General features: G+C 50.7%; 2 long non-coding RNA genes across 2 annotated transcripts; both read right to left on the reverse strand.

Moving 5' to 3' along the window:
• Positions 1 to 2173: 2173 nt before the first annotated feature.
• On the reverse strand, positions 2174 to 4923 carry LOC125322522. The gene is made up of 3 exons (XR_007202050.1): positions 4780 to 4923; positions 2976 to 3081; positions 2174 to 2215 (listed from the first exon to the last, which is right to left on the reverse strand). It is a non-coding gene; the product is annotated as an uncharacterized LOC125322522 (long non-coding RNA).
• Positions 4924 to 8272: 3349 nt separating this feature from the next.
• Positions 8273 to 10858, reverse strand: LOC125322505. The gene is made up of 3 exons (XR_007202035.1): positions 10828 to 10858; positions 9347 to 9435; positions 8273 to 8396 (listed from the first exon to the last, which is right to left on the reverse strand). It is a non-coding gene; the product is annotated as an uncharacterized LOC125322505 (long non-coding RNA).
• Between the last annotated feature and the right edge of the window lie 14128 nt (positions 10859 to 24986).

Raw genomic sequence — 24986 nt, forward strand, 5'->3', positions numbered from 1 at the left:
AACCTCACGTTCCCCAGCACAGTCATTTCCCCAGACAAGCCAGGGCAGTGGTCACAGCACCAAGCCTGACAGAGCTCAAGAAGCCTTTGGACAATGCTCTCGGGCACATGGAGTGACTCTTGGGGGGCCCTGCACACGGGCAGGAGCTGAACTCGATGACCCTGATGGGTCCCTTCCAACTCAGCGTATTCCGTGACTCTGTGAACCTCATCCACACAGTGAGGGAACTTGATATTTCCTTTAGCTTCCACTCTTTTGTGGTTTTGCCCTTTACAGCCAGACACCCAACAGTTTTCCTGTTTTAGGAGGTGAAATGAAGATCATTACCTTGTGTCCTCGTGACAGTCCTGAGCAAGCGTCCCTGCCGCGTGCGCCAGCCTCTCAGCCCTGGGCGTTCCTGCGAGCTTCGTGACTCCAGTTTTCTCCATCAAGGACAGGAGGAGTTGGGCCGCGCACTTCCGCACCGGGACGTGGCGGCTCCTGGGAAGAAGAGAGCGGACACTGGGGCACAGGGATCAGAGGGACACAGCACAGGCCTTGGCCAGAGCATGCTCCCTGTCATTGCTGGGGGAAGGAGGCCTGGGTTCTCCCTGACACTTGGGACACCTGTAGAAGGTTCTGTCCGCAGAGAAACACAAAGTTAGCACTGTACAGAAGGACTGCCTGCAAGCAAGAGTGAGGAATTCAGTCTCCCTGCACTATCTGATACTCAATGTCTTTCCCCAAATTCACTCGGAGAAAGGGGGAAATTAAAGACAACCCAGGCTGACCCATCAGGGGCCAGCCACTACACAGAGAGCCGCAGCAGGATTGAGGATATTTCCACCCATTTACCCCCAAATCTGCAGACCTTGGGAAAGAAACAAATGCAGGGAAAACATGCTGTGGGACATGAAGTCGAAGAATATCCAGCAATGCAGCCAGTTTCTTCTGTGAGGCTTGGCAGGAGATACATCTGAACGTTTCCCCCTTTTCCAAAGCTGAGGAAAGGGTGGCAGTCAGTTTAGCCAGCTTGTCCTGTTCTAGACAGTGTCTCTTGGGGACTATCAGGCCCAGCACCAACACTTAAGGCAGCACCTGCTTCAGCTGTCCCATGGCAGTCGGCCTGTGAAGGTGCCTGTACAGTGATTCATCATCTCAAGGCTAACATGAGACATCAGTTTGAATAGCAAGTGGGGCTCTAAGGCCAGGACAGTCCTACAAGACGCCTCTTGGCAGGAGCTGCACCTGCTGTGCAGGCTGTGCCACACCCAGCACGTTCTCCCCCATGTGCTCCCTGCCCCAGCAAGAACCCTCCTTACTTCTCAAGTGAATGGCATAATGAGGATGCATGGTTTTTCCCAAGGCCTCTGTGGTTAGGGCTGTGAAATATCAAAGAGCGCTCACAGCTGCAGTTGCAATTGTCCCTCTTCCCACAAAACCACAGGGCTCTATCCTTAGCCTTTGCAGGCACTTTCACTTGCCCACCATTCGCCACATCTAGGCAACTCGGACAGACTGGGAGAACTCCAGGAAGCAGCAGCAAGCTGAGTCAGGGGAGGTTGAGGTTGGATATCAGGAAAACGTTTTTCACCCAGACGGTGGCTGGGCACTGGAACAGGCTCCCCAGGGCAGTGGTCACAGCACCAAGCCTGAGAAAGTTCAGGAAGCCTTTGGACAACGCTCTCAGGCACATGGTGTGACCCTTGGCGTGTTTGTTCTGTGCAAGGCCAGGAGCTGGACTCAATGATCCTGATGGGCCCCTTCCAACTCAGCATATTCTACAGCTCTGTGATTCTGTCAACTAAAGGGCTGCACGAGGGCAGAAATAGGTGACAAGAGGAAAGAAGTGAGGTTGATTGGAGAATCAAGTCACTGAGTTCACAGAAGATGCAGGATACAGGACCCTTCCCTCCCACCATTCCCATTCTCTCTCTCAGCCCTTCTCCCCCCCCACACAATAGAAGGTGAAGAATATCACTAAGAGAAGAAGAACCTACTGCACTCCACTGTCCATGAGAGCAGTCATTGCTCGTGCAGGAGTCACATGCTCCACCATGACTCCCAGGGTGTGACTGGCTGCTTTCTGGACAAACTCTGGGGAGTTCCACACCATCTGGAGAAGGACCCGAGCAACCTCATCCACCTCCGAGTCCATGTCCTTCTGCAAGGTCACAAAGAGCTCTCCAAGAGTGACAATTGCAGAGTAAGACACCTTTGAGCGAAGGTTGGTCACCTGGGGAAGTCATGAGGGGAAACATAAGAATCACCTTGAAAAGAAAACCAGTTGCCTTAGACAAAAGTCCCAGGAAATGACAACACTTCCCGCTGTGTCCAGGGGAACACAAAAGCACAGGCAGAGCAGAAGAGCACAAGCACAGAAAGGCACTTTACTCTGGCACCAATTTGTGCCAGGCCTCAGGCCTGCTTCCTGCAGGCCTAAAACATATTCTTTAACTTAAAGTGTTCTACTTAACTCTTCTGGAATGTCCACTGCTTTGGTTTTAGGCCCTTTTAGTCAAAAAACAAAGAAACAAATTAACGCAAGGGCTGCTCTCAAGCCATAAAGGCACAAGTCATAAAGACAAAAGAGTCATTTGCTCCTGTTTGAAAAAGCAACAGCAGCAGTTGAAGCCCTCAGCCAGGAAACAGAAAACACAGGCTCAAGTCTACAGACTAATTGGCAGTGTTGAATTACAGCTTGGGCAGAGATTTGGACTGCAGCAAATAACATAATTAGTGTCTCCGCTTCTGCATTTGCACGTTGCATTGTAATGGCAGCTCGCTCCAAGAGGAGCGTGTCAGATGCCCGACCTACCAGTAAATAGAGCTACATGTGCTCACAGATCCTATAGAGAGCTGACAGACATGAGAAAGATAGGGTCTAGAAACAGAAATGAAGGCAGTCCCTGAGCACACAGGGAGATGAACAAGCACATATCTACTCTACACACCGTGTAAGAAGCACGGAGGACGATTCAGAACAATGTTCTTACCTCGTTGGTAAGTGCCAAGCAAACCTCACGAAGTCTACAAAGAAGGACTTCTGAGTGGGACTCAGCCAGGTGTTTGATGCTGAAGAGTCCCTTCTCCTTCAGCTCCCTGAAAGGCAAGTACCAAAAAGAGTGACTTTCTCTCCACCCAAGAACTAGGCAGCACCCTCTGAATTTACCAGGCTGGCGGCTCAGTCAAACAAAGGGAGGTGCTTTTCAAGCAGTACTTGATGAGATCGTGGAACTCGCTGCCACAGGTTGCTGTGGCTGTCCAAAGCATACACAAATCCAAGAGGCAAATAGAGGGCTTTCAGAGTCTTCTTCATTTGTGGCCGTTTAACAAGACAGCCTTTCTGAAGTCTCTGGCACATGAAGTCCCAATGTCAGTGCTTCCTGGAGGCTGTGAGACCGTGCCATGCTGCTGTTTCTTGTCACCTCCCTGTACCTGTCCCTGAGACACAGTCCCATTGGGCTGTGTCTGGGGCATTTTCCTTCTTTGCCAGCCCCAGCAGGCAGTTCAGCAGTGAGAGTCTGCACTGGCACTCTGTAGCTGAGTTTCCACTCTGCAATCTAGGCCTGTCTGTCACCCACTCCACTCCACCTCACACAATCCCCAGGAAAGCAGCAGGATACCCCAGAAGATTCCACACCAGGGCAAGAACAGCTGAAAGTCTGGCTTTTCCCAAAAGCCCCTACCTAAAACAACAGCAACATGTTATTTACAAGGTGCAAACAACTCCCTCTCTCAGCACTTGCTTTGTGCAGGACCTGAGCTACAGGAAGGCGCGTGATGCATCGGGGCTGCAGCGCAGGGCTGGCGGCTGATGCCACGGGCATCCCTGCGTGTCACCCGGACCCCCCCACAGCTGCAGAAGCTCTCTGCACCTCACAGGGCACCAAACAGAAATGGGGAAGAGAAAGCAGAAGAGAAAGGGCAGAGCAAAGGCGACTGCACAAGGAGATGCATCGCTGCAGATTTTTCATGCTTATCCCAGGGTGAATGGAGTCCTTATCCCAGTGTGAATGAAGCATCCAGCAGTGAGTAGATGATAACCCAGACATCAAAAAGACAACCAATATCACCTAACATTTGTGGGGTTATCACCTCTGGGCCTCTACAGGCCTCCTTCTGTCTGTGTCTAAGTTTGGGACACATTGTGAGTATTGACAAAACATCTCAGGCCCATATGAAGCAGTGAGTAGGAAACAGTTGACTTGCAAAAGTGCAAGATTCCTAGAGGATTTTATTTCTTTTTCCTTCTCTTCTGCCATGAGCCCCTCAGGACTAATGACAGGCTGAGTGACTCTATAGCACAACTCAGTGCATTTCTCAGAAAGAAGAACTCCCTGTAGCTGCTCCTGGGACTCACATGCGGAAGGTCACAGGCAGACCCTGACTCCTGCATCTGCTGCCAGCAGTGGGGCCGGAGACAAATCTTACTCAGTCCCACTGGGCCCCGAGGCACCCAAATCTCTACACTCCAAACTGCTGCCATCCTGCTTCTGGCTTCAGCCAGCAAATCATCTTGTCCCACAGCTTTCTCTCTTCCCTCAAGATTTCCTTTGCAGCTCCACAGAGCAGCAGGCAAAGCGAGGAAACAGCACGGACCTGCTGCAGCTGGAGCACTGCTGCAGACCAAGGCCAAGAAAAGGCTGCTCTCAAATCTTTATCCTCTCTCTGCTCTGGAGTGGTTTCACTGGTGCCCCTCGGCCCTCTGGGCTGTTGGGGCTCAGAGGCACTAGCAAGATGCTCTCCTAACCTACCTTAACGCTAAGAGGGAGACAGAGTGAACGGGGCCTTTCTTACCAGTCATCGCTGCTGAGCAAGGAGAGTGCCTCGAGCAAGGACTGCTGTGGCTCCAAAGAGGCTCCGTCCTTCTGCCCCTTCCCACGGAGCGGCTCCTCTCGGCGCTCGGCACCAGTGGCCGTCTGCGGGGTCACTGTAAGGAGAGGGTCAGCCATGAGCGCTGCAGCCCCGGGCAAGGCACCCCGCCATGGAGCGGCCTGCAGCCCCATCTCCCAGCCAGGCTTCCATGAGGTACAAACTGGCACTGGCTCAGAGAATTCCCTGCTCTCTGGCTCCTTGCTTTCTCCCAGCCCCCCCAGCTGGGCACAGCTCCTTGGCTCAACCTGACAATTGCCCACACAGCGCCAGCTCCCAAGTGCCACAGGTACCACAGCCAGCGGCACGTTCCTGAGGCCGCAGAGCTCCCACTCCCTGTGAGACAGTGCCCACCAGCAGGACTTGCTCCCCACGAGGGACCCCTCAGCTGCCTCTCCTGTCTCAGCGCCCTGATTTCCCCGAGCCCTGAGGACAGAGGCACTCTGCAACTCCCTGAGGAAAGACCTGCAGCTGCCTCGTGACAGCACCAAGCCGAGCCTGAACAAGCGAGTCCTGCTGGGCCCGGCTGAATCCCCTCAGAGCAGCTACTAGGGAACAGCGATACCTGACCCTTCACACCTCACAGCGCCTCTGTTCCCATTGGCTTCAAATATTCTAGACAGAGGGCAGCTGAGTGCACTTACATTTCAGCCTGCTCTTGGGAAGGGAGTAGTTCATGGATTTTGTTCTTTCTAAGCATCATGAATCTTTACTATTTCAGTAAAGTACACACTGGCTGTATTTCAAAGATGCTGAGGTGAAATGTGTTTGTCATCAAATGGACTTGTGTGCACACTGTGCAAGCCTAAGCTTTCTCTTGTGGAAAAATGGAATCTCTAGCCCAGATGGTTGATAAAAAAGCCTTCCAAATGCAAATTGATGATAAGAATACGTAAATACAGATGCAAATTGTTGGCAGACACAATCTCTTGATAGTCAGTTTACAAGGTATGAGAAAATTCAGATGATAAATGCATTTCTTAAGAAACCCACTTGTCATCCAAAGGACTGTTGATCATCAATTTCATGTCATGCACTCAACAGGTCGTTTTCTAATGTGTACAAGGAAACATCTGAGCTGTCTCAAATGATGGAGTTTAAACATTGCACAGAATCTAGATGAACTGCTCTAGACTCTGTAGAAGTTTTGCGCTACCCTGCATGTTCTCACACAGTATGGAGGAAGCGTAACATCAAAAATATTCAGATGGGAGCTAATCTGGCTGTCACTGATGTACCCCTGTCACTGCCATCAGTGGTGTCACTGCAGAAGGATGTGGATGTACACATCTATATTCAATAGGAATGGGGAGCCACGTCAGGCTAGTTCTGGTCAATTGTGAGCATGGAAGTAGCATGACTAGAAAAGAGCACTCAAAGTATCATTCCTAGCTCCCTTCTTCTTCTCTCACCCTACTCAGGATCATAGCACAGGCAGGCTGCCCTCACAGGAGAGGCAAGAGCCACTAGGGACTATGTGCTGTGTATTCACTGCGGGCAGCAAACAGCCTGGGAGCACCAGGCAGCCCCTCCTGGCTGTCACCTGCTACACAGGCCGCTGTATTTGGGTGGGGTGACACAGGAGGCGCTGCTTGTTCCCTCTTGGCATTGCAGGCCGTGGGATGGCAGCGGCGAGAAGCCATTGGGCACTTCTGGGAGCAGCAGCACGGCTGCACCAAGTGGCTGACTGCCATGCAGAGACAACCCTTGCTGGGAGAGCAGGAAAGCTGGCTGCAGAGCCGGACAGCAGCACAGGCAGCGGGCCAAGATGGAGAGTGGACAATTGATCGTGGTGGTACTCGTAGGTGCACAGTGAGCACACCCTGCCAGACTGCCCCGAGCTCATCCCTGCAGTTACAGCTGCCTCCTGGCACCAGTGCTGTAGTTTGCTCTATCAGGATGGGCAAAAGCCAGAGCTTAGGTCTTTACCACTACTTTATGCAGCTCAGCTTTCCAATGGATCAATAAGAACCAACTGCTCCAGTTCTGCCGAGCTGGAGTAACTCAAGAGTAGATTTGCTGTTCATTCTCAGCACAGGCTATGAACCCAAGATCCCAGCTGTGGTGGCTGAGGCAGGAGGCGGTTTGTGCTCCTTGTGCAAGGAAAACCGGTGCAGGAAAAAGCTGCTGTGGAGCAGGCTTACCTGAGGAGTTGCGTGGGAAGCTGCCGTCTCCATGGATGATGGGCTTCTTGGGCAGTAAGGGCACGTTGTCCTGCTTCCTCAAGACCTTCTTCTTCAAGGCACTACCAGGGTGTTTCCTCGGCACACTGGAAGCTGTGCCATTGACAGGCGGTAGGCTAAAGCCTGCAGGGACCAAAGAGGAGCTTGGAAGTGGAGGGTGACAATGGAAAGGCCCAGAAAACTTGCTGGAGCTGGGTAACATCTCTTTGTTATCCCAAAGAACTTCAAGTATAACAGTGGCACAGTACCATGGGAAAGTGATCACAGACTCCTAGAAGAGTTTATGTGGGAAGGCACCTTTAACCACCATCTAGTCCAGCCCCCATGAGCAGGGACATCTTCAGCACGAGCAGCTTCCTCAGGGCCCCATCTAACATGGCCTTGAACACCTTCAAGGATCGATCAACAACAGCTTCTCGGGGCAAACTCTTCCAGTGTTTCATCCCTTTCATTATAAAATAAATCTTCCTAATATCTAATTGAAATCTACCCTCTTCTGGTTTAAAACCAAATTGCAGTGATGCTTCCCCGAAGAAACAAGGAAACCCCAGTATTGCTTTGCTTTTGTTTTCCTGTTTCAGAGGCTGGCTGGGGAAGTTACCAAAAGAAAGCGCAGATAACCTTGCGTGATGCCCTCGGGCTGAGTGCTGCCTCCTGAGGTCCCTGCTGCTGCCCTGGGGCAGCGCACACAGCACTGCAGTCAGAGCCCCTCAGCCGGGATTCAGTCGGCAACGCTGCTTGCTCCTGGGGCTACAGCAGAAGCACTGGCTCGGGGCTTCAGCACAGCTCTACAGCACCAGCTCCTCAGCAGGGAGTGGTGGGAGAAGGGTCTCTGGGGTTTTCATTAGAAGGAGTTGAATTTTGTTTCTTCCAGGTTGCACCTTGGTTGAAAAGCATTCTTTTGGACCCGCTTTTCCTGGAGACTGCTATCCAGGAGAGAGTCTGAAGCCTCAGTGTACTTTGCAAGACAGAATTTTACACTCTGAAGGACTTCAGAGGGGAAGGTGGGAAGCTGATATTCTGTTACGGACTCAGTGAGGCCATGGGCAAGACACTTCACACCTCTCCATTTTTCTTTGGGGACCGGAAATACATCCTATGCAAACTCCCACTCAGATGCAAATGTAACAGCCCCCCAGTCTGAGGGCAACACTGTGCAGAGGGCAAGCAAGTGATCAGAAAGGACCACAGGTGTAGCAACCACTTACTTGCTGCAGCTGCATCCCCGGGGTCAACTGTCTGTGGAGGCAGCTGCAAGGACGTTTCCTTTTCTCTCTCTGTCTTGATCTCTTTCTCCAAAAGCTCCATTGGCTTCCGCTCTAAGTTCCTTTGAGCCAACATTCTCAGTGCAGCTCGGATCTACATGCAATGGGAATGCATCACAGACTGTAAGCAGAGACACACAAACCAGACACAACATCTCATCAGGAGCACAGAGTCCATAGAGTTCCACAGTCCTTGATGCAGCTCCATGTACATTCCAATGGTTTCTGAAGAATGTCTCCCGTCCTCACCTTGGCAATTACACACAGTGAGGTGGAACACTTTATTGCCATAACCTCCCACTGCTCCAAGGTACTGTTTCTCAGCCTATGTCAAGAGGCCCTGCTTGAAGCAAGAAAATCACAGGAGTGCTCCAAGACAGATGAAGAGCCCACGTGACCAGTGAGCAGGCAGTTCCCTTCCTACAGGCCATGGCAGGAGAATAAAAACCATGTGCAATACGCAGCAAGGAGGGGTAAGTAGCTGTTGCTTAACACTCATGGCCAGGAATTGCAGCTGTTTCTCACTTCTGGCTTCTGAAGGACTCAGCTGCTCTCGGAGACCGTGAGGCCAAAAAGAGGAGTCACGTGAAAACAAGTTGCAGAAACATTGATGTTAATGCGTGGAAAAATTGAGAATGAGAGGGCTGTGAGATACAGCAAGAAAAGTAACCAGGAAAAATCAAACTCTCCCATTTTATTTTGCAGCCTTGCTTACACTCAGCATTAGAATCCTTGCTTCTGTGCTTCCCAGGATGCACTTTGCCCACATTCACTGATGTGTAGCTTGCTCTGCCATTCAGAACTTCTCTACAAGGGCCTTTGCACATAAAGAATGCTTCTGGCATGACCTTAGCACCATCTCCAAACCAGTGACCTTGCCACCACTGGAAATAGCCAAGCAGTTGCTCTGTAGCTGTCAAATATATTCCCAAGAGAATCCCCATCCCCCAAGAGTGGAAGATTATGATTTTCAGGGACATTTTGGGCCAAGCACTAAACAGTCACTGGAAAGGAAGTCTGCTCATCCCTGTCCTTATCCCTCACCTTTCCAAAGCCATCCTTCAGGGCTTCGGCACTCGTAAGGCCAGCACTGGTGGGGTGATCCGTCTCCTTGGCCTGGCTCACTGGGAGGCCTGTTAATGGAAGCAAAGGTTCCTGTAAATCTCTGGCACACTTCAAGCCCCCAACAGCGCCTTGCTGGGCAACAGGCAAGACAGCTTCCAGATTGCAGAGCTCTGGTAAGACCCAGAGATTGTGTCTGAGAGCAGCAAGCTACATATGCCTAGAACCTCTCCCAATGGATGGGCTACTGCCACAGTGCACTGGCAGCAGACATGGCATTGCTCTGTTGGCCAGCAGAATGAAACCTCCTGCATGATGGAGGCCTCAGCCCTGGATGCTGGAGAGCCGCTGTGTTTGATAGAGAAGGGCAGAGATGGAGCTTGCTCTTGACAGAGATTCTTATCTGCCCTAATTCATGCTGATTTTAGTAAACATCTTCTTCCCGGTTCCTAAAAGAACTCCCGGGTTCTAATGCCCGTAAGGATTTAGAGCAATATTTTCTTCTCTTTGTGGCAATATTTTAGAGGACATGAAAAGAAAAGCTTAGGATTGCAGGAGTGTTAGCCAAATGTGAATTGTGTTCTTGAAACTGGATAATTTGCTTTCCCCAAGGATTTTCATTCTAAACTGTGTGAGATTGGGCCACTTTCAGGCCAGTCTGACTAAAGGCTGATTTTCCTAATGGAAGTGGAACAATGTAGCTCATTCTGAAATACTCTCCAACAGAGCCGTTAAAGCTCAGAGGATGAATCACTCTTTACATGGCTTCACAGAGGATAAAATCACGTGGCAGCAAAGTAGCAGAAAACCAATGTCTTAAATCAGGATTTTTTGCCCAGCAAAATGGTCAGCTTAATCATAAAAAAGAGTTAGATGTGGGCTTTGAGGAAGGAGGGCTATTCTGGATTGGGGGCAAGGCCTTGGAAGGTAAGAGCATCTGGGAAGGTAATAGGGAAACAACTGACTCCAGGGTAACCTCCTTGGGACCAGTGCAGTCAGTCCCAAGTGCAAAGTGGAGACACAAAATATAACAGAGACCACAATGCCAACATAAAGCCTCTGAAGCTACAGTATTTCATTGGAGAGATTTCCTGGAAACTTCTAAAGAGCTGCACAGGGAAACATGCTCCTGCCAGCAGCCACTTGAGGCAGACCAGGGAGACACCCTGACCCACTTGCACAGAGCCAGCACAGGAACAGCCTGGCCTCTGGGCTGCCCTGGGACAGCAGGGAGCCCAGAGGCCTGTGCTTTCCAGGAATGGCTCAGCTGCACACGCACCCTCCTGCTCCTCTCCCGGCCCCACAGCTGAGCAGCCCTACAGCTCCACGGGGCACTGGGAGCAGCACAGCTCAGTGCAGGGGGCACATGCAGGGCAGAACTGTTCCCTGGCAATGTGCCCAGGCTCTCTAGGCTGGCACAAGAGCCTTCCTCCCGCCAGAGAGCGGCCCAGCTCCCGCCTTACCTCTTTGTGAGGCTGAGCCATGCTCAGCCTTCACCTTGTCCTCCCTGGCAGTGACCCCGGGGGCAGCGCTGCTCAGCTGCCCCTGCCGGGGCTCCTGGGCCAAGGCCCCCTGAGCAGGCTGCGAGCGGAGACCTGCACTGCCAAGGTCGGGCTTCCGCGCATCTGTCTTCAAGCCAAAAAGTTCAGCCAGTTCCCTTGGGAACAGAGGCATCCCAGGTCCTATCACACACCATGAATTTTTTCCCTTCTTCCTCTGGGTGTTTGTTGTAGACTCAGAAGAAGCTGTGGATCAGGTACAAGGGAAGAAGTGAGTTAGTTGAACTCCCACCTTTACAATCACCACAACTAATGGGTGAGGCACTCGAGGGGTTATTTAAATATTGAGAAGATCGCTTTGTTTTTATTTTTCATGAAACTAGCATCGCTATAATTGCTCTGAACTGTATGGAGCTGGCAGGACAGGAGAGAGAGATTCCACTACTTTACTTTTGTGCTGCTCATGGCTCATCCACTACTTGGGGATCCCTTTCCTTCCAAACAGTTGGCAACCCACAGGGGTCTCTAGAATTTGACAATTCCACCTAGGAAGTAATTGCTTTCCAAAGCCAGTTTTAAGGCCTTTGTTTCTGTAACTCCCCCTCAGTTCTCGGTTGGGTTTTGTTGGTGGTTTTTATTTCTCTTTACAACAAAGGCAGTGCTGGGACACAAACAATGGCACCATGTGTTAGAAGCAAAAGAAGATTTGCAATCAAATTTAGATGTCCCCACTATTCAAGCAGCCCATATCTGTAGGGAACACATTGTTCATGCAAACGTTCCAGCTTTTCTCTGCTTTGTTGCTCCAGGGGTTTATTCCCTGCTTTCCTTCCTGCAGAGACACCCAAACCCAACATAAACATGACCTGCCTCAAAACATTTCTGGTCTTCGCTAATCCTGACAATTCAAAATTTTCTTAATGGAAATGGCACGGGGCAGGTTAATCTGAGATGCTCTCCATTGGAGCTTTTAAAACTCAGAGAACTAATCATTCTGTACAGGCCTCCACCGATGATAAAATCGTGTGGCAGCCAAGCAGTAAAAAGGAATAACTGTCTTAAATCAGGATTTTTTTCCCCTGTAGAATGGTCAGCACAATTATAAAAGCGTAACAGGTACGCTTTCATGAGATCGCTCATTTCTAGTGCAGAATTAATCCAGCAAAAATGTCACCTTACATACTCAGCAATTCTTCTCCCCAGATGCATTCAGCATTCCAGCTGCATATCAGTAATTAAGGAACCATTCCAAAGGGGCCGTGCCCAGGATTTGGCAGAACAAACTCTGAGGCAAGGGACCAGTGGGTCTGATCCCTTTTTCTGCATCAGCAAAATTGTTTCTTCAAATCTCATCTCTCCTATCATTCCATGCCCAGAGATGGCAAAGGAACAACAACCCTGGCATTGAGGCTTTGAACTTGAAAGCAGGGACTGACACACATGCACCAGACACCTCATTTGGTCTGGCACAACTCTTCTTGTCAGGGATCAGGCAAGGCAGGGAGGGGGGACAAGGCAGAAGGCATCTCCTCCCCCAGCCTCAGCCTGCAATACTGACACGGGCAGAGAGAGTCGGGGAAGAGATTTGCCATCGTGAACCTGCCATAGGTGGCTTTAGGCTTGTGCTGTCAGAGGATGACAAACTCTGATCCTGCATAGGCTGCATCCATTTGGAAGTCTCCTTCCCCTTAACTGGAACATTCACAAGGCCTTTCTGTCTAAGGAGGTTTCCCTATTTCTCCCCGTGCAAAACCAGGCAATGTCCATGAATCTCCTTCAGATCTCAAAGGGCTCAGCACAGAAACTGCCCCAAGGGAAGGTGTCCTCCTTCAAAGGCAGGAGGAAGGAGTTGGAACATTTCTCCTTTCATGCTAAATGTCTTTTTTTCTCTACTAATTATGACCTTAGAAAGGGTGCAGGGAGATGAAAGGCATGTGCAGGATGGAGAGGAATGTTTTCTTTTCCTGTGGCGCATTTCCCGAGCCCCAAGGTACCAGTCCAGCTCCTGGAGTAATTTTCACTGCACCACCGGAGCACACTCCCAGTGACCAGGCTCTGGGAGAGTGCACTGAGCCCATCAAGGAATTGAAAGGAATTTGAAGACATTTAAACCAGGATGGTTTTCAACCAAACTGTCACAATGCCACCCCTGGGTCAGCATTCCAATGGTCAGTTTAGGACAGACATGCCCTGTACCTACCTGCATGTTCAGAGTTCTTCTCTTTGCTTCTGCTGCTGGATCTTGGCCTTGAGAAAATGGAGGACAAAAGAACATATGAGCACATAGAAAGAGAAGGGCGTGGAATGTGTGTAGCATCAAAGGAGGCAAACCTTCTTAGCATGGTCCCCCTGATGAAGGAGGAAATGCAACACATAAACCCAACACGATGCAAAGCTGAGGAATTGTCCTTAAGCTTTCAGTTGCTGGAGTCCCACAGAGCTTGCCAAGCTCTGGCTGAAACACAGCAGTCATTCTTCAACTTGCATCAGACCTGCCCAGTTCTCTCCTTTTGGAGCCAAGTGGCTCCTACAGCCTCTGTGAAGCAGCAAGAGCTGCTGAGCTGAGACACAAGTCTGTATGGAGGGCAGCTACTTTTGTTCTCCGGCCCAAGCTTGACTTTGCCTGCTCATGCCTTACACTGGTGACAGTCTCAGGCTACATGGGGTCATAGCACTGCTCTCTCCTGAGAATGACAGTACACCTCCTTGCTCTTTCAAGGACAAAAAGGCCTTTTCCAACTCAGCTGCCAGGTAAGGATATTCAGATTGCACTTTAAAAGCCCTACGGGCGCTTTTCAATTGGAATGATACTTCTGTGACTCCTGCTTTAACCTTGTCACTAGGATAAGCTTGACAGCTACATTTTCTCACACATATATCCAAGCCAATATCTTTGCATCAGGTACAGTCCTATAACTCTTCTCTAGCACCTTGCCCTCTTTGATCTTAAGCCCAGATCGAAATACTAAACATGGATCAGATGATACATCTGTACCCCAAGTTTTATCTGGGCTCTGGTTTCACGGTGGAGGCCCAGGCACAGAGAAGTCACGCCTGACATTTACAGGAGCAGCACCTGAATTTGCAGACACCTCCTCAGTAGCCAATATTTGCCCTGACATATCCTCATGGCTGCAGAAGTTGACAGTCAAGGATCACAGTATTCAAAGGTCTGCAGTATCCAGATCCATGCAATCCAGTTCCCAAATGACAGCACAAACACCACAGAGGGAATCAGTAGCCAAGTCCAGCAGAGGACCTGTTCTGAGGTGCTCTTAAGCCCTGCCTCCTCTTCCCCACAACCACCTCTGCTCTTAGGGCATATGGTGTTGGCTTTGCCGTTGTGTTGGTTCACCACAGATGGGCAAAATGGGGAATACACTGAGGTTTGCCTAAATACATGGGAGAGATGACTGTGGAAAATAACCTCACGAGACGGGAAGAGCGAGGGGAACAGCACACTGGAGCAGCAGACACCTTGGCTTACCTCATCTCCTGGGACTCCTGGAAATCCAGCTGCGGAGAGCTTGGGACAGATGCTGCCGCACTGCTCACAGGGGGACTCACTGCCTTGCGTATTGGGGGGATCAAAGGTGGTCCCAATGACCCCTTCTTCATATCCCCACCACTGGAATGCAAAGGCATCAAGGAAGCCTGGAAAGAGCAGAAGACTCAGATCAAGCAACCAGCCTTGCCCCCATTCATGCCTGAAGACATTTAGCCATGCTCTTAGCTGGGACTTGGCAGAGATGTCAAACTGATGGAGCAGCTTGGTCTAGGACAGGGAATGGAAAGGGAAGTGGTGAGGGAGAGACCATGTCCCACATTTGCCACCGCTATCCCTGTGCTCACTTGTCTGGAAATGTGGCTACATTCCCAGATGGCATCCACATGTTTGGCACCAAGATGTTCTGCGGTGCCACTGCCTCCACTGGCCTTTTGGATCGTATGGGAATGGCCTTGGATCCCTATTCTCTCCCTGTCTCTAAAGCACCTAACAGCCAGTGCTGATCTCCAGCCAAGTCCCCACAAAGCCATTCTGCAGGATGTCCAAACCTGCTTTTCTCAAGCCCCTCATTTCTGCTGCTGCTTCCCTTCCCTCGTACAGTTCCCCAGCAGCCTTTGAGCCCTGATGCTGCTGAGCTCTGGGCATGCTCGGTGCTCTCCAGCTCCCACACATCCATCATCTCAGGCTCACTGGCATTTAGGAAGTTCTGCTGAGCTCCCTGCCCTGCTGCTCTCTGGAAGGCCTCTGCCTGCCCAAGTTGCTCCAGGGCCCCCATGCCATGTCCAGCAAGCGGGGTGGAGGCAGCGGGGGCAGATGCACACCCTTCCTTAGGATCCCATTGTTCCTGGCACAGCTAAAGAGCCAAATCAGGCCCTGTTCAAACTTCAGTGGAAGGATCAGTTCCTCTCAGGGATACGCTGGGCCCTTTCTCAGCAAGGCTTGAATCAAGTACACAAGCCTTGGGTTGGACATTCTGTTTACCAAAGCTGTTGTTCATCTGCCTCCTCCTGCACCCCACGGCAAACCCAAAACAACTGCAGGTCCTGGCCCTGCTGCAAAGGCAATCGTGGGGGTGGGCTCTGGGCTGCTCTCCCCATGGCCACCTGCCATCCCTGCCCTCTGGACAAAGCCATGCCAGAATGCACAAAGCTGCCCAGAAGCTGATGAAGTCTAGAAATAGCATCAGAGACAACTGGGCACAAGGGCATGGCTGTACAACTCAAAAGCTGACACAACCTGGAACTGACTTTGCAGGACTGCCGGTTCCAGCAAACACCTTTCTCCGTCCAAACCGGACACAGCTGACAGAGAACAGCACCAAGACACAGAGATGGTTCACACATACCCGTAGTTTACTAAACGTAGAAGGATTGGTTCACAAGAGTGGCCAACTTCAGCTGCTCTGACTGCCTGTTGGTGTTTTCTCAGCCATAAGACAGAGCAGGAGCCACAAGAGAGCCAGAAACCATTCAAAGACCTCCCCTGCTATTGATACCCGCTGAGGACATGAAGCCTGCACTACACACCCACTGCAAAGGCAGCCTGAAGTGCAGTGTCCTGCTGAGCTCTCCCTTTGCTCAGCTGCTTCCCTGGGCTCACACCACAGCAAAAGGTCTCAGAGCTCTGCCTACAGCACATAAACTGAAAATACACCAGACAGGACTTAGGTTGGTCCTTACCATATGTCCTTTTCCCTCTGAACTCAGCTCCTGCTGTTTTCTACTGTTGTCATCATCATTGCCGGTGATAGTTTTCCCATTCTCCTGCTCTCCACTACATATTTTGTTTGTGTTAGAAGAAGGAGGGCTCTCCGGGATGGGAGGCAATGGCTTGAAGGGAAGGAGCATAGAGGGAGATGCCACGGTAAACTTCTTGGCAAGAGTGTAGCCAGTCAGTCCTGCAAAATGGAGACACAAAATATAACAGAGGCCACAATGCCAACATAAAGCATCGGAAGCTACAGTATTTCATGTGAGAGATTTCCTGGAAACTTCTAAAGAGCTGCACAGGGAAACATGCTCCTGCCAGCAGCCACTTGAGGCAGGCCAGGGAGACACCCTGACCCACTTGCACAGAGCCAGCACAGGAACAGCCTGGCCTCTGGGCTGCCCTGGGACAGCAGGGAGCCCAGAGGCCTGTGCTTTCCAGGAATGGCTCAGCTGCACACGCACCCTCCTGCTCCTCTCCCGGCCCCACAGCTGAGCAGCCCTACAGCTCCACGGGGCACTGGGAGCAGCATAGCTCAGTGCAGGGGGCACATGCAGGGCAGAACTGTTCCCTGGCAATGTGCCCAGGCTCTCTAGGCTGGCACAAGAGCCTTCCTCCCGCCAGAGAGCGGCCCAGCTCCCGCCTTACCTCTTGGTGAGGCTGAGCCATGCTCAGCCTTCACCTTGTCCTCCCTGGCAGTGACCCCGGGGGCAGCGCTGCTCAGCTGCCCCTGCCGGGGCTCCTGGGCCAAGGCCCCCTGAGCAGGCTGCGAGCGGAGACCTGCACTGCCAAGGCCGGGCTTCCGCGCATCCGTCTTCAAGCCAAAAAGTTCAGCCAGTTCCCTTGGGAACAGAGGCATCCCAGGTCCTATCACACACCATGAATTTTTTCCCTTCTTCCTCTGGGTGTTTGTTGTAGACTCAGAAGAAGCTGTAGATCAGGTACAAGGGAAGAAGTGAGTTAGTTGAACTCCCACCTTTACAATCACCACAACTAATGGGTGAGGCACTCGAGGGGTTATTTAAATATTGAGAAGATCACTTTGTTTTTATTTTTCATGAAACTAGCATCGCTATAATTGCTCTGAACTGTATGGAGCTGGCAGGACAGGAGAGAGAGATTCCACTACTTTACTTCTGTGCTGCTCATGGCTCATCCACTACTTGGGGATCCCTTTCCTTCCAAACAGTTGGCAACCCACAGGGGTCTCTAGAATTTGACAATTCCACCTAGGAAGTAATTGCTTTCCCAAGCCAGTTTTCAAGGCCTTTGTTTCTGTAACTCTCCCTCAGTTCTCGGTTGGGTTTTGTTGGTGGTTTTTATTTCTCTTTACAACAAAGGCAGTGCTGGGACACAAACAATGGCACCACGTGTTAGAAGCAAAAGAAGATTTGCAATCAAATTTAGATGTCCCCACTATTCAAGCAGCCCATATCTGTAGGGAACACATTGTTCATGCAAACGTTCCAGCTTTTCTCTGCTTTGTTGCTCCAGGGGTTTATTCCCTGCTTTCCTTCCTGCAGAGACACCCAAACCCAACATAAACATGACCTGCCTCAAAACATTTCTGGTCTTCGCTAATCCTGACAATTCAAAATTTTCTTAATGGAAATGGCACGGGGCAGGTTAATCTGAGATGCTCTCCATTGGAGCTTTTAAAACTCAGAGAACTAATCATTCTGTACAGGCCTCCACCGATGATAAAATCGTGTGGCAGCCAAGCAGTAAAAAGGAATAACTGTCTTAAATCAGGATTTTTTTCCCCTGTAGAATGGTCAGCACAATTATAAAAGCGTAACAGGTACGCTTTCATGAGATCGCTCATTTCTAGTGCAGAATTAATCCAGCAAAAATGTCACCTTACATACTCAGCAATTCTTCTCCCCAGATGCATTCAGCATTCCAGCTGCATATCAGTAATTAAGGAACCATTCCAAAGGGGCCGTGCCCAGGATTTGGCAGAACAAACTCTGAGGCAAGGGACCAGTGGGTCTGATCCCTTTTTCTGCATCAGCAAAATTGTTTCTTCAAATCTCATCTCTCCTATCATTCCATGCCCAGAGATGGCAAAGGAACAACAACCCTGGCATTGAGGCTTTGAACTTGAAAGCAGGGACTGACACACATGCACCAGACACCTCATTTGGTCTGGCACAACTCTTCTTGTCAGGGATCAGGCAAGGCAGGGAGGGGGGACAAGGCAGAAGGCATCTCCTCCCCCAGCCTCAGCCTGCAATACTGACACGGGCAGAGAGAGTCGGGGAAGAGATTTGCCATCGTGAACCTGCCATAGGTGGCTTTAGGCTTGTGCTGTCAGAGGATGACAAACTCTGATCCTGCATAGGCTGCATCCATTTGGAAGTCTCCTTCCCCTTAACTGGAACATTCACAAGGCCTTTCTGTCTAAGGAGGTTTCCCTATTTCTCCCCGTGCAAAACCAGGCAATGTCCATGAATCTCCTTCAGATCTCAAAGGGCTCAGCACAGAAACTGCCCCAAGGGAAGGTGTCCTCCTTCAAAGGCAGGAGGAAGGAGTTGGAACATTTCTCCTTTCATGCTAAATGTCTTTTTTTCTCTACTAATTATGACCTTAGAAAGGGTGCAGGGAGATGAAAGGCATGTGCAGGATGGAGAGGAATGTTTTCTTTTCCTGTGGCGCATTTCCCGAGCCCCAAGGTACCAGTCCAGCTCCTGGAGTAATTTTCACTGCACCACCGGAGCACACTCCCAGTGACCAGGCTCTGGGAGAGTGCACTGAGCCCATCAAGGAATTGAAAGGAATTTGAAGACATTTAAACCAGGATGGTTTTCAACCAAACTGTCACAATGCCACCCCTGGGTCAGCATTCCAATGGTCAGTTTAGGACAGACATGCCCTGTACCTACCTGCATGTTCAGAGTTCTTCTCTTTGCTTCTGCTGCTGGATCTTGGCCTTGAGAAAATGGAGGACAAAAGAACATATGAGCACATAGAAAGAGAAGGGCGTGGAATGTGTGTAGCATCAAAGGAGGCAAACCTTCTTAGCATGGTCCCCCTGATGAAGGAGGAAATGCAACACATAAACCCAACACGATGCAAAGCTGAGGAATTGTCCTTAAGCTTTCAGTTGCTGGAGTCCCACAGAGCTTGCCAAGCTCTGGCTGAAACACAGCAGTCATTCTTCAACTTGCATCAGACCTGCCCAGTTCTCTCCTTTTGGAGCCAAGTGGCTCCTACAGCCTCTGTGAAGCAGCAAGAGCTGCTGAGCTGAGACACAAGTCTGTATGGAGGGCAGCTACTTTTGTTCTCCTGCCCAAGCTTGACTTTGCCTGCTCATGCCTTACACTGGTGACAGTCTCAGGCTACATGGGGTCATAGCACTGCTCTCTCCTGAGAATGACAGTACACCTCCTTGCTCTTTCAAGGACAAAAAGGCCTTTTCCAACTCAGCTGCCAGGTAAGGATATTCAGATTGCACTTTAAAAGCCCTACGGGCGCTTTTCAATTGGAATGATACTTCTGTGACTCCTGCTTTAACCTTGTCACTAGGATAAGCTTGACAGCTACATTTTCTCACACATATATCCAAGCCAATATCTTTGCATCAGGTACAGTCCTATAACTCTTCTCTAGCACCTTGCCCTCTTTGATCTTAAGCCCAGATCGAAATACTAAACATGGATCAGATGATACATCTGTACCCCAAGTTTTATCTGGGCTCTGGTTTCACGGTGGAGGCCCAGGCACAGAGAAGTCACGCCTGACATTTACAGGAGCAGCACCTGAATTTGCAGACACCTCCTCAGTAGCCAATATTTGCCCTGACATATCCTCATGGCTGCAGAAGTTGACAGTCAAGGATCACAGTATTCAAAGGTCTGCAGTATCCAGATCCATGCAATCCAGTTCCCAAATGAGAGCACAAACACCACAGAGGGAATCAGTAGCCAAGTCCAGCAGAGGACCTGTTCTGAGGTGCTCTTAAGCCCTGCCTCCTCTTCCCCACAACCACCTCTGCTCTTAGGGCATATGGTGTTGGCTTTGCCGTTGTGTTGGTTCACCACAGATGGGCAAAATGGGGAATACACTGAGGTTTGCCTAAATACATGGGAGAGATGACTGTGGAAAATAACCTCACGAGACGGGAAGAGCGAGGGGAACAGCACACTGGAGCAGCAGACACCTTGGCTTACCTCATCTCCTGGGACTCCTGGAAATCCAGCTGCGGAGAGCTTGGGACAGATGCTGCCGCACTGCTCACAGGGGGACTCACTGCCTTGCGTATTGGGGGGATCAAAGGTGGTCCCAATGACCCCTTCTTCATATCCCCACCACTGGAATGCAAAGGCATCAAGGAAGCCTGGAAAGAGCAGAAGACTCAGATCAAGCAACCAGCCTTGCCCCCATTCATGCCTGAAGACATTTAGCCATGCTCTTAGCTGGGACTTGGCAGAGATGTCAAACTGATGGAGCAGCTTGGTCTAGGACAGGGAATGGAAAGGGAAGTGGTGAGGGAGAGACCATGTCCCACATTTGCCACCGCTATCCCTGTGCTCACTTGTCTGGAAATGTGGCTACATTCCCAGATGGCATCCACATGTTTGGCACCAAGATGTTCTGCGGTGCCACTGCCTCCACTGGCCTTTTGGATCGTATGGGAATGGCCTTGGATCCCTATTCTCTCCCTGTCTCTAAAGCACCTAACAGCCAGTGCTGATCTCCAGCCAAGTCCCCACAAAGCCATTCTGCAGGATGTCCAAACCTGCTTTTCTCAAGCCCCTCATTTCTGCTGCTGCTTCCCTTCCCTCGTACAGTTCCCCAGCAGCCTTTGAGCCCTGATGCTGCTGAGCTCTGGGCATGCTCGGTGCTCTCCAGCTCCCACACATCCATCATCTCAGGCTCACTGGCATTTAGGAAGTTCTGCTGAGCTCCCTGCCCTGCTGCTCTCTGGAAGGCCTCTGCCTGCCCAAGTTGCTCCAGGGCCCCCATGCCATGTCCAGCAAGCGGGGTGGAGGCAGCGGGGGCAGATGCACACCCTTCCTTAGGATCCCATTGTTCCTGGCACAGCTAAAGAGCCAAATCAGGCCCTGTTCAAACTTCAGTGGAAGGATCAGTTCCTCTCAGGGATACGCTGGGCCCTTTCTCAGCAAGGCTTGAATCAAGTACACAAGCCTTGGGTTGGACATTCTGTTTACCAAAGCTGTTGTTCATCTGCCTCCTCCTGCACCCCACGGCAAACCCAAAACAACTGCAGGTCCTGGCCCTGCTGCAAAGGCAATCGTGGGGGTGGGCTCTGGGCTGCTCTCCCCATGGCCACCTGCCATCCCTGCCCTCTGGACAAAGCCATGCCAGAATGCACAAAGCTGCCCAGAAGCTGATGAAGTCTAGAAATAGCATCAGAGACAACTGGGCACAAGGGCATGGCTGTACAACTCAAAAGCTGACACAACCTGGAACTGACTTTGCAGGACTGCCGGTTCCAGCAAACACCTTTCTCCGTCCAAACCGGACACAGCTGACAGAGAACAGCACCAAGACACAGAGATGGTTCACACATACCCGTAGTTTACTAAACGTAGAAGGATTGGTTCACAAGAGTGGCCAACTTCAGCTGCTCTGACTGCCTGTTGGTGTTTTCTCAGCCATAAGACAGAGCAGGAGCCACAAGAGAGCCAGAAACCATTCAAAGACCTCCCCTGCTATTGATACCCGCTGAGGACATGAAGCCTGCACTACACACCCACTGCAAAGGCAGCCTGAAGTGCAGTGTCCTGCTGAGCTCTCCCTTTGCTCAGCTGCTTCCCTGGGCTCACACCACAGCAAAAGGTCTCAGAGCTCTGCCTACAGCACATAAACTGAAAATACACCAGACAGGACTTAGGTTGGTCCTTACCATATGTCCTTTTCCCTCTGAACTCAGCTCCTGCTGTTTTCTACTGTTGTCATCATCATTGCCGGTGATAGTTTTCCCATTCTCCTGCTCTCCACTACATATTTTGTTTGTGTTAGAAGAAGGAGGGCTCTCCGGGATGGGAGGCAATGGCTTGAAGGGAAGGAGCATAGAGGGAGATGCCACGGTAAACTTCTTGGCAAGAGTGTAGCCAGTCAGTCCTGCAAAATGGAGACACAAAATATAACAGAGGCCACAATGCCAACATAAAGCATCGGAAGCTACAGTATTTCATGTGAGAGATTTCCTGGAAACTTCTAAAGAGCTGCACAGGGAAACATGCTCCTGCCAGCAGCCACTTGAGGCAGGCCAGGGAGACACCCTGACCCACTTGCACAGAGCCAGCACAGGAACAGCCTGGCCTCTGGGCTGCCCTGGGACAGCAGGGAGCCCAGAGGCCTGTGCTTTCCAGGAATGGCTCAGCTGCACACGCACCCTCCTGCTCCTCTCCCGGCCCCACAGCTGAGCAGCCCTACAGCTCCACGGGGCACTGGGAGCAGCACAGCTCAGTGCAGGGGGCACATGCAGGGCAGAACTGTTCCCTGGCAATGTGCCCAGGCTCTCTAGGCTGGCACAAGAGCCTTCCTCCCGCCAGAGAGCGGCCCAGCTCCCGCCTTACCTCTTGGTGAGGCTGAGCCATGCTCAGCCTTCACCTTGTGCTCCCTGGCAGTGACCCCGGGGGCAGCGCTGCTCAGCTGCCCCTGCCGGGGCTCCTGGGCCAAGGCCCCCTGAGCAGGCTGCGAGCGGAGACCTGCACTGCCAAGGCCGGGCTTCCGCGCATCCGTCTTCAAGCCAAAAAGTTCAGCCAGTTCCCTTGGGAACAGAGGCATCCCAGGTCCTATCACACACCATGAATTTTTTCCCTTCTTCCTCTGGGTGTTTGTTGTAGACTCAGAAGAAGCTGTAGATCAGGTACAAGGGAAGAAGTGAGTTAGTTGAACTCCCACCTTTACAATCACCACAACTAATGGGTGAGGCACTCGAGGGGTTATTTAAATATTGAGAAGATCACTTTGTTTTTATTTTTCATGAAACTAGCATCGCTATAATTGCTCTGAACTGTATGGAGCTGGCAGGACAGGAGAGAGAGATTCCACTACTTTACTTCTGTGCTGCTCATGGCTCATCCACTACTTGGGGATCCCTTTCCTTCCAAACAGTTGGCAACCCACAGGGGTCTCTAGAATTTGACAATTCCACCTAGGAAGTAATTGCTTTCCCAAGCCAGTTTTCAAGGCCTTTGTTTCTGTAACTCTCCCTCAGTTCTCGGTTGGGTTTTGTTGGTGGTTTTTATTTCTCTTTACAACAAAGGCAGTGCTGGGACACAAACAATGGCACCACGTGTTAGAAGCAAAAGAAGATTTGCAATCAAATTTAGATGTCCCCACTATTCAAGCAGCCCATATCTGTAGGGAACACATTGTTCATGCAAACGTTCCAGCTTTTCTCTGCTTTGTTGCTCCAGGGGTTTATTCCCTGCTTTCCTTCCTGCAGAGACACCCAAACCCAACATAAACATGACCTGCCTCAAAACATTTCTGGTCTTCGCTAATCCTGACAATTCAAAATTTTCTTAATGGAAATGGCACGGGGCAGGTTAATCTGAGATGCTCTCCATTGGAGCTTTTAAAACTCAGAGAACTAATCATTCTGTACAGGCCTCCACCGATGATAAAATCGTGTGGCAGCCAAGCAGTAAAAAGGAATAACTGTCTTAAATCAGGATTTTTTTCCCCTGTAGAATGGTCAGCACAATTATAAAAGCGTAACAGGTACGCTTTCATGAGATCGCTCATTTCTAGTGCAGAATTAATCCAGCAAAAATGTCACCTTACATACTCAGCAATTCTTCTCCCCAGATGCATTCAGCATTCCAGCTGCATATCAGTAATTAAGGAACCATTCCAAAGGGGCCGTGCCCAGGATTTGGCAGAACAAACTCTGAGGCAAGGGACCAGTGGGTCTGATCCCTTTTTCTGCATCAGCAAAATTGTTTCTTCAAATCTCATCTCTCCTATCATTCCATGCCCAGAGATGGCAAAGGAACAACAACCCTGGCATTGAGGCTTTGAACTTGAAAGCAGGGACTGACACACATGCACCAGACACCTCATTTGGTCTGGCACAACTCTTCTTGTCAGGGATCAGGCAAGGCAGGGAGGGGGGACAAGGCAGAAGGCATCTCCTCCCCCAGCCTCAGCCTGCAATACTGACACGGGCAGAGAGAGTCGGGGAAGAGATTTGCCATCGTGAACCTGCCATAGGTGGCTTTAGGCTTGTGCTGTCAGAGGATGACAAACTCTGATCCTGCATAGGCTGCATCCATTTGGAAGTCTCCTTCCCCTTAACTGGAACATTCACAAGGCCTTTCTGTCTAAGGAGGTTTCCCTATTTCTCCCCGTGCAAAACCAGGCAATGTCCATGAATCTCCTTCAGATCTCAAAGGGCTCAGCACAGAAACTGCCCCAAGGGAAGGTGTCCTCCTTCAAAGGCAGGAGGAAGGAGTTGGAACATTTCTCCTTTCATGCTAAATGTCTTTTTTTCTCTACTAATTATGACCTTAGAAAGGGTGCAGGGAGATGAAAGGCATGTGCAGGATGGAGAGGAATGTTTTCTTTTCCTGTGGCGCATTTCCCGAGCCCCAAGGTACCAGTCCAGCTCCTGGAGTAATTTTCACTGCACCACCGGAGCACACTCCCAGTGACCAGGCTCTGGGAGAGTGCACTGAGCCCATCAAGGAATTGAAAGGAATTTGAAGACATTTAAACCAGGATGGTTTTCAACCAAACTGTCACAATGCCACCCCTGGGTCAGCATTCCAATGGTCAGTTTAGGACAGACATGCCCTGTACCTACCTGCATGTTCAGAGTTCTTCTCTTTGCTTCTGCTGCTGGATCTTGGCCTTGAGAAAATGGAGGACAAAAGAACATATGAGCACATAGAAAGAGAAGGGCGTGGAATGTGTGTAGCATCAAAGG

This window comes from Corvus hawaiiensis, chromosome 3 (genome assembly GCF_020740725.1).
Source record: "Corvus hawaiiensis isolate bCorHaw1 chromosome 3, bCorHaw1.pri.cur, whole genome shotgun sequence".
Taxonomy (NCBI): domain Eukaryota; kingdom Metazoa; phylum Chordata; class Aves; order Passeriformes; family Corvidae; genus Corvus; species Corvus hawaiiensis.